This window comes from Paroedura picta, chromosome 5 (assembly GCF_049243985.1).
Source record: "Paroedura picta isolate Pp20150507F chromosome 5, Ppicta_v3.0, whole genome shotgun sequence".
Lineage (NCBI taxonomy): Eukaryota > Metazoa > Chordata > Lepidosauria > Squamata > Gekkonidae > Paroedura > Paroedura picta.
Window position 1 is genome coordinate 107,947,538 of NC_135373.1, and position 8,606 is coordinate 107,956,143.

General features: G+C 45.4%; 1 protein-coding gene across 3 annotated transcripts in view; it reads right to left on the reverse strand.

Moving 5' to 3' along the window:
- Positions 1-7,803, reverse strand: part of TBXAS1 (thromboxane A synthase 1) — a 272,497-nt gene extending 264,694 nt beyond the window's left edge. The window contains exon 1 of one of the 3 annotated variants that reach the window (XM_077339797.1): positions 7,718-7,803. The gene's annotated coding sequence lies outside the window, so the exon portion shown is untranslated. The remainder of the gene's footprint in view (positions 1-7,717) is intronic. The other 2 variants (XM_077339793.1, XM_077339798.1) reach the window with 2 other exon arrangements.
- Between the last annotated feature and the right edge of the window lie 803 nt (positions 7,804-8,606).

The following is an 8,606-nucleotide window of genomic DNA, read 5'->3' on the forward strand; positions in this document are numbered from 1 at the left end:
GCAGGGGTAGTCAAACTGCGGCCCTCCAGATGTCCATGGACTACAATTCCCAGGAGCCCTTGCAAGGGCTCCTGGGAATTATAGTCCATGGACATCTGGAGGGCCGCAGTTTGACTACCCCTGCCCTAGAGACCCACTGTCAGTGGAGCAGACAAGGCTGACTCCAGAAGACCAGTGGTTTGAATCAATATAAGGCAGCTTTGTGTGCATGCCCCATGCACACTTGATGAAGAATTCAAAAACATGACACACCAGACACTTTCAGGCTGGCATCGGACAATCTAGAGATGGGTTTTAGCTTCAGGATGCACAATGCCTCACTAACATGCCAAGACCACTAAGCCCTAATATAAAGGGCCGGATGATAAGCCAAAGACTCATGCTGATTGCATTTCAGATGCCCCTAGCTCAGCTGCCATTCTTGTCTCACTATCTAATAAGGTATCTTGCAGCACATGAACTGTCCACTGTTAGAAATCAGCCGGGGCAAAGGAAGCTATGGATCAAATTGACAGATTTTGTTTGAAACACCCCCAGATGCTGTGATTTTGTAGGTTAAATACTGCCCACATCTATATTATGCATTTTTACTTTAGCATATTCAAGCGACTCCCAAGAACCCACTTCCCACACACACCTCGGTATGTCTGCTGCCTACTTAATATCGAAAATAATTAAGACATGCAAACTTGTCAAATCTGCAGAAGTGCTTTGGAACGTGGTAAGTGCAATGTCAATTCTTAGCATTGCTGCTGTGTTTTCAGATCTCATCGATTGCTTTATGCCAGGCAAGCAAATCTTGATCCCACATCCCCTTCTGTTGCTGTTTCCACTATCAGCAATTACATCTAGAGTCAAGATTGGGGACCACTGCTTACTGGATAGCTGCAAATGGTGCACTATCATATCTTGTCAGCATTAATGCAGAGGGGGCTTGTTATTTGCTTTTAGATACTATCTATACTCATTTATCGAAAACAGCTTTACCCCCACCTTAGAGAAATTAAACAAGATAAAACCGAAAACATTGAAAAAAATTGATAAATAGAAACTGGCAGTATGAACAACAGAAGAGCCAGCTAGGTGTAGTGGTTAGGAGTGCGGACTTCTAATCTGGCGAGCCGGGTTTGAAACTGCGCTCCCCTGCATGCAACCAGCTGGGTGACCTTGGGCTCACCACGGCACTGATAAAGCTGTTCTGACTGAGCAGTAATATCAGGACTCTCTCAACCTCACCCTCCTCACAGGGAGTCTGTTGTGGGGAGAGGAAAGGGAAGGCAAATGTAAGCTGCTTTGAGACTCCTTCAGTTAGAGAAAAGCGACATATAAGAACCAACTCTTCTTCTTCTTCTCCAAAATTTTTGCAGAAGTTATTATGTATCTTAATTTTATATTAGAATGTTCATTGATTTTTTGATGATTTCTATGTGTGTTCAAAGCATATACCCATCTCTTAGAGGCTAACTGCTGATCAACAAAAATGGACCCTATGTGCCATTACTACAGGTAAAAGAACCTATTAACTCTGTCCTTGGATTATTTTAATTCCTTAATAAATATAACTTTTAATAGCGTGCAGATTAAACACTGCTGAAGGGGAAACTTTTCCCCCTCTCACCTTTACATTTTTCCTTTGATCCAAATTTAGTCAAATTTCCAAATGATTTATTGAAAACCGGAAATGTATCGCTATTTGGAGACGTAATCCAAGAATTAAGGATTAGGCGTCCTTTCCAGTCCCTCCTGATTTTTATTCGAGACGTGCTTTTGTTTTGTAACTCCATTTTTAACTCAGAACAGTTCTTGTACAAAGACCCATGAGATTGGAGCACTGCGATATCACTGCTTGTCTCAATAACTTGCTGTGGATAGGTGAACATATTTTGTCAGCCACAAATCAATGAATAGTCCAAAAATATTTAACTTTATTTTTGGATAGTCATGCCCAAATCTCAGTTATTTGGTATGAACACAGAAGTCCTGTATTGCCTACTCAGTCTTGCAAGGTTTCCCCAGAGCCCAAGCAGAGGTCATTCATAGAATCATAGAATCATAGAGTTGGAAGGGGCCATACAGGCCATCTAGTCCAACCCCCTGCTCTACACAGGATCAGCCCAAAGCATCCTAAAGCTTCATTTACTTCCTGATCCTTTTAACTGAAGATGCCAGGGGCTAAACATGGAACTTCCTGCTTACCAATTGCCAAAACGATGCTTTGCCGCTGAACCAGGGCCCCTCCCATGCTTAAGAGCAGGCAGCAAGAAAAGTACCTGTACAAAAGGCTTTTATTCTTAAACATAAGCAACAGCAGGAATTGACTAAACTGCATGCCAGAGAAAAAAGTAGATCAACTGATTTATATTAACCAGACAGGATTTTGCCTTGCTTTAAACTCTTGAGCAGAGTTAAAAACTTCTAAATCCACAGAAGTCAACATGCTTAGAAGAAGATAATTGCTTAGGATAGCCGTGGAAGACCACTTATAAGACATCTCCACACAAAGAGCCGGCTTGGTGTATTGGTTAAGAATGGCGATCTGTAATCTGAAGAAGAGGGTTTGATTCCCCACTCCTCCACATGCAGTCAGCTGCGTGAATTTGAGCCAGTCACAGTTCTCTCAGAACTCTCTCAGCCTTACCTACTTCACAAGGTGCCAGTTAGGGTAAGGCGACCATGTGTCCCGCTCCTCCCGGGACACTCACACCTTTGGTAAAATAGTCCCGCGTCCTGCCACAGCTTTAAAAAGTCCCGCTACGTAAGCCCCCCGCAATGAGCAGAGGTGCGGTAGTGCCTGGCCCGGATGCACACCCTACAGCGACATCTGGGCACGAGAATTCTTTCTTCTCCCTTCGGCCGCCCTGTTCCAGTCTGTCTGTCTCCTCTGTCTCCTCCCTGCGCATTCCGAATGGCAACCTCATCGTGAGGCGGCGCAGAGCATCACTGTCTGTGAAAAGGCCCCGCGAGGCTCAGCAAGGGGGGCGTGGCCCGGCGCACTTTCACCGCCACAGTCGGAGGCTCTGAAGGAGGTGGGTCACCTGCAGCCGCTTGCACTCCTTACCCTTCCTTCGGCCTCTCTCGTCTCCCTCTGTCTCACCTGCGGGTGCGCACGTGGCAGAGGCCCGTCTTGCCAGAGGCCTGTCTTGCCAGAGAGACAAGAGCTGCTGGGGAAGCCGCCATTTCTTGTTGCAGCCGTCACCGCCCACCGTCCCTCAGATATATACGAAGGCTTCCCACACCCTTGACGCGGCAGCCTCTCCCCCCCCTCAACAGGCTCCCAATATGAGCAAAACGCCCCCAGCCCCCCCCCCCCCCCCGGTCACTGGTGTCCCGCTTTACCACTGTTAAAATCTGGTCACCTTCTGTTATGGGGAGTGGAAGGGTCAGCCGCTCTGAGACTCCTTTGGGTAGTAAAAAGTGGGGTACAAAAACCCAGCTCTTCTGCTACTTATAATAAACTCATGAAAGAAAGATTAGTTAAAGTAAAGATATAAATTGGACTTTAGTCTTTTTAAAATCAACATTTCTTTGATAAAGGATACAAAGCTGATTGCTTAGCAGGAATGGAGCAAAGTAAAACAAGCAAAACCTGTGAACGCCCAGCAACCAAATAGTCAGTCTTTTTAATGCAATTTTTAGAAAATCTGCAAATTTTCTAAATGATAGCCCAAGAAGATCTCTGTCCCTCCTCTAGAAGAATATTCCACGGGAGGGGTGTAGCCTCTGAAAAGACAGATGCCCTCATAGTTGCACAACTTGTTAGCAGCCAGACCTCACCTGTTGAGAGGATATTTGCCCGCAAACCCCTTTCTCCATGGTTGCTTACACATCACCTTCAGATTGCTCTGCAATCCCAATGCCCACTGAAATGTACAAACTGGATGTCACTTACGGAAATAGTTGTAATAGCTGTAATAGCAGAAATAGCTGGGTTCTCTTCCCGCAGGGCAATGAAGGGCCTAAAATATGCCAGGCCTGGGATGGGGCTGGACCGGCACTGATGTTGTGTGACTGCAGGGATTAGCCTCACTGCCATACGAGTGTCAGTCTGGCCTTTTCCGCCCGTGAGGAATCGGAGCTAGTCAGCATCCTGTCCGACAATCTAGGGGTCCTCAAGAAACTTTTTACCCTTCCAGTTTCACCCAGGGAATGAAAATTATGACTATCCGTTTTCCAACGATCCACCCAGAGCAATCACAATTATTTTTGCTACTATGGGAAACCTCCAGAGTTCCACCCAAAGTTTTATCACAATCCAGACAAGACCATCATATGCCTTCCGATTGCTTTATCATGTACACCAGGGGTAGTCAAATAGCGGCCCTCCAAAAGTCCATGGACTACAATTCCTATGAGCCCCTGCCAGCATTCACGAATGCTGGCAGGGGCTCATGGGAATTGTAATCCATGGACATCTGGAGGGCTGCAGTTTGACTACCCCTGATGTACACAATATCACTTCAAGTGTACTGTTTTAGGGACTACAGTGCCCAACCTTAGCCCCAAGATTGAAATCTTACTGTTTAAGCATTCAGAACCCCTCTGTATGTTTATATTTCTTTGGACGTACTGCATACACTGCCTGTTTTCTTCCAAAGACCCTGGTCATTTCTCCTGTGAACTTCTCCACATTGTGACGGTAGCTGTACTTCCTCCCCTTATGTTCCCTGCCATATCCTCTGAACCTTGCTCTTCTGATCTTGTATGTGTGTTTAATTTTGTGAGCAAGCTTGTCAGTTAAGTTCAAGTTATTGCTCTCAATAAAAAATCACTTCTGGTTATTTTTTATCTAGTTCATTGAGAGTTTGTAAGATAATAACCCTGGTAGTCAGTGGTTGAAATCCTGTTGTCAACTCCTTGCTAACTAAACTCCCCAATGCAATCTAATTCGGGTAACAACCGAATAAATTCAGGTGGACCAACCTAAGGCTGATACTGAGAAAGGCACTTCCTTAAGCATCAGAATATGATCTTCATCAAGCAACTCCGCCTTCCTGAGGCTTAAATCTCCAGAAATTTCCTAAGCCAAAGTTGGCAATCTTAGATGTAATTCTCCGAGTTGCTTCAAAATCTTCTTGCTATTCAAATTCATTTTTCTGCACTTCCTCTCCTACTTGTCTTCAGTGTGTTTTTTTCTACATAAACTTTGATTTCCCATAAACGTTTCAATGGGTTTCTAGGACTGCAGCCTCCCCTCACCCACAGCAGGCCTCTTGTACTTGCCTGACATGCATGTACCATGATGGAGAGGCAATGATAGGAAAGCCTGCTAAATTTCTGCATGCCAGGCAGCTACTAAAGAAACATGACCTCTGCCAAAGGGGAAGGTTGAAGGGGGAGCTGTCATTTTATTAGCTACCATTAGCAAGGTCCTTCTTTTCACTGCGCCTTTTTCCTCTTCCTGCTCCGGAAAACTTTAAAGCATACCACAGGCCTGTGCAGGCTTGTTCCTTCCCTAATTTTCCTCGTCAATGCCAAAAGGAAGAGTCTGTGTGCCCAGCAGAGCTGCTTAGCTTTTTTTATTCATCGGTATGAATAATATTTTCCCCCAAAAGAGGTTTCCTAGGATATAATCTGAAAACTTTACCTTTCGACAAATGACACGGCAACTGTTTATTCTAAGATCTAACGAGACATGCCAATTACCAAATATGTTTTCCACATGGGTATTTTTGTTGGCAGCAGCAAGCTCTTAAACTATGAAAGATAAATGGGCAACCTTAGGGTCATGGTGGAGGTTTCAGACATCCCTCAGTTTTCTCAAGGGAAGTCACAGCTGCTAAGGAACTGAGTTTGGGCTGAGGCTCTGTCAGAAGGGAGAGGGGGTTTAAATCTTCTACCATCACTTGGTTTTGGTCACTGAAGCTCTGCCCCCCTGCGATATTATTAGCCTTTTAGCGGAAAAAAGACAGGTAATCATTTCCCCCGTCTTTTCCTTTGAAGAGCACTAATAGTGTAAAGAGCCCTGTTCCAATTAGCCAAATAATTCAAGAGTGGAAAGGTTAAATCCCCAGTCCATTCCCAACTGAAATGAGTTCCTGGGATTAAAGAAGGGCCAAATGACAAGTCTCTCAGCATCTTCCTGGTTTGATCCTCAAACACTAACACAGAGGAGTTAAAACTCTCAAGTGTATCTTTATGCAGTCCTCCAAAAAGCTCAAGGTGCCATACATGATTCTCCCATCCCCCATTTTATTCCTGTAACAAAACTGTGAGATACGTTAGGCTGAGTGAGCATGGCTGGTCCAACTCTGCCTAATGAACTTCATGACTGGGTGGAGATTTAAACCAAGATCACCTAAGCCAGTGGTTCTCAACCTTCCTAATCTTCCCACGACCCTTTAATACAGTTCCTCATGTTCTGGTGACCCCCAACCATAAAATGATGCAAGTGTTCATTCACAGAAATTAAACTGAAACTGACCAATGGCGTGAAGATCCATTGTTCATGATTGTTTATACATTTCCCCCCCAGAGTTTCTCAGTTCAGCTCTGCCTCTTGTCCCACCATGCCAATCTCACTCTTTTCCACTGCTCCAGACAGGCACTTTCAGGAGGAGCAGCAACAGTGGCGGAGCCCCCCCCCCCAGCCAATCAGCTCGCCCTGCCCCTGGGGCTCGTGGTAATTGTAGTCCATGGGCATATGGAGAGCCACAGTCTTACCACCCCTGCTTTAGTCCAATACTTTAACCATTTTACCACTGGCTTTCGGTCCATAGCTTTGATACACTCTCTTTGCATTTACTGTGGGAGCCCCCACTATACAAACATAATTCCCACATAAAAGGTGGGGATGATCTCTGAGAGCTTAATTTTCAGGAATGTATAGGTTCAGGGCTTCTAGACCCCACATCCCTGATGTTTGTGATATATAGCCAAGCCCACATGAAATTCTACTGTCCCCCAGAGTTATATTTCAGTTTCCCCCCTCTTTGTTCCAACCCTTTTGGTTCTTCTCATGCCAGGTTGAGTTTTTCTCCTCTTTTCTTGGTTGTCTGCCCTGTAGTGATATCAGTTGACAGGGCTTTTTCCCGGGTTGTCCCAATCCATCCCATCATCAACCATCAGAAGTTGCTCTCAACCCAGTTCTACACAGGAATGCCAGTCTCCAGGTGGAACCTGGGTACCTCCCGGTTTTACAGCTCATTGCCAGGGAGCAGAGAACAATTCACGTGGAGAAAATGGCATCTTTGGAGGGTGGACTCTACAGCATTATACTCCAGCGAGGTCTGTCCCTGCCTCGAATCCCACCCACTCCCAGCTCCACCCCCAAAGTCTCCAGGGAACTCTCAACCCAGAGCTGGAAACCCTAGCTCTACAATGTCCAGCCAGGAGCAAAAGAACCTGCCCCTCTGATACACCCTCAATTTTCATTTGGAAGGATAACAAATCAGCCATGTGGGCAGCCAAGACAATAAAATAAAAAGAACAACAACTGCAGCAAATTCATTTGTTCTCCAGGCTAAACTGCAGCAATAGCATCTGAGCAACACATGTTGCTATCCTAGCTATTGTTAGTTCAAAAGTGGGCAGACTATTCTCCCCAGCTACTGGAAATATGGTGTCTTTCCCATGTGCATATATAAGAAATCCAGGCATTTGCTCACTCTTGCTAAAAATTGTTATCCTGATATCTCTTTGAACCAGAGACTCTTGTCCTGAGCAGAAACTTCACCAGTACCTGGCTCATTAATTACTAAAAACTCCAAAAGCTCCTTACCTTAAACCTCTAGCATGCTTTGTCCATAAGTTCCTGGTTGGCTGCTTCTCAGGTAGCTACCGCATTGCTTGCATGCTCAAAAGGAGTGGCAAAGAATGTGAGGGGTTTTTTTAAAGCAAAGAAACTGCTTCCCTAGCGAAGGACAGGTGTTTTGAAACTCGCCCTATCCCGAGGCTAAGATAGTAAAGAAACAATAGAACTACTATTCCCAGCATGCTTGTATAGATACTTCTTTTTCTCTGGAAACACCAGGGATTGTGGGAGCTGTAGTGGTAAGTGGCCCATGCCATAGGTGCCACGTTTTATGGCTTGCTTCCAGGGAAGAGTGGGAAAATCCTCCCCAGGCCTCCATCTCCAAATCTCCGGGTGTTTGCAAGAGGGGAAAGGGAAGGTGACTGTAAGCTGCTTTGAGCTTCCTTCATGAGAGAAAAGTGGCATATAAGAACCAACTCTTCTTCTTCTTCTTCTTCTTCATCATCATCAGGGGTAGTCAACCTGTGGTCCTCCAGATGTCCATGGACTACAATTTCCATGAGCCCCTGCCAGCCTTTGCTGGCAGGGGCTCATGGGAATTGTAGTCCATGGACATCTGGAGGACCACAGGTTGACTATCCCTGTCCTACAGGGTGCCTTAGTTTTCATGCATATGCTTTACAGTGCTACAAGCTACCTATTTCCTAAAGCTGCCAGTTTCTCAGCCTCCTAGGCGTGGCCAAAGCATCATCCACCCTCCACTGGTGATGGACAGTGTGATGTAACTTCCCCAGAAACCCAGAATTGCTGTCACACCTCTCTAGGACCTGGACAAAACTCCGGTAAATCCCAGAAGTAATACCAGTCCTCTCCAGGCATCCCTGAAGATCCTATAGTTTTATTATAAAAGTTTATC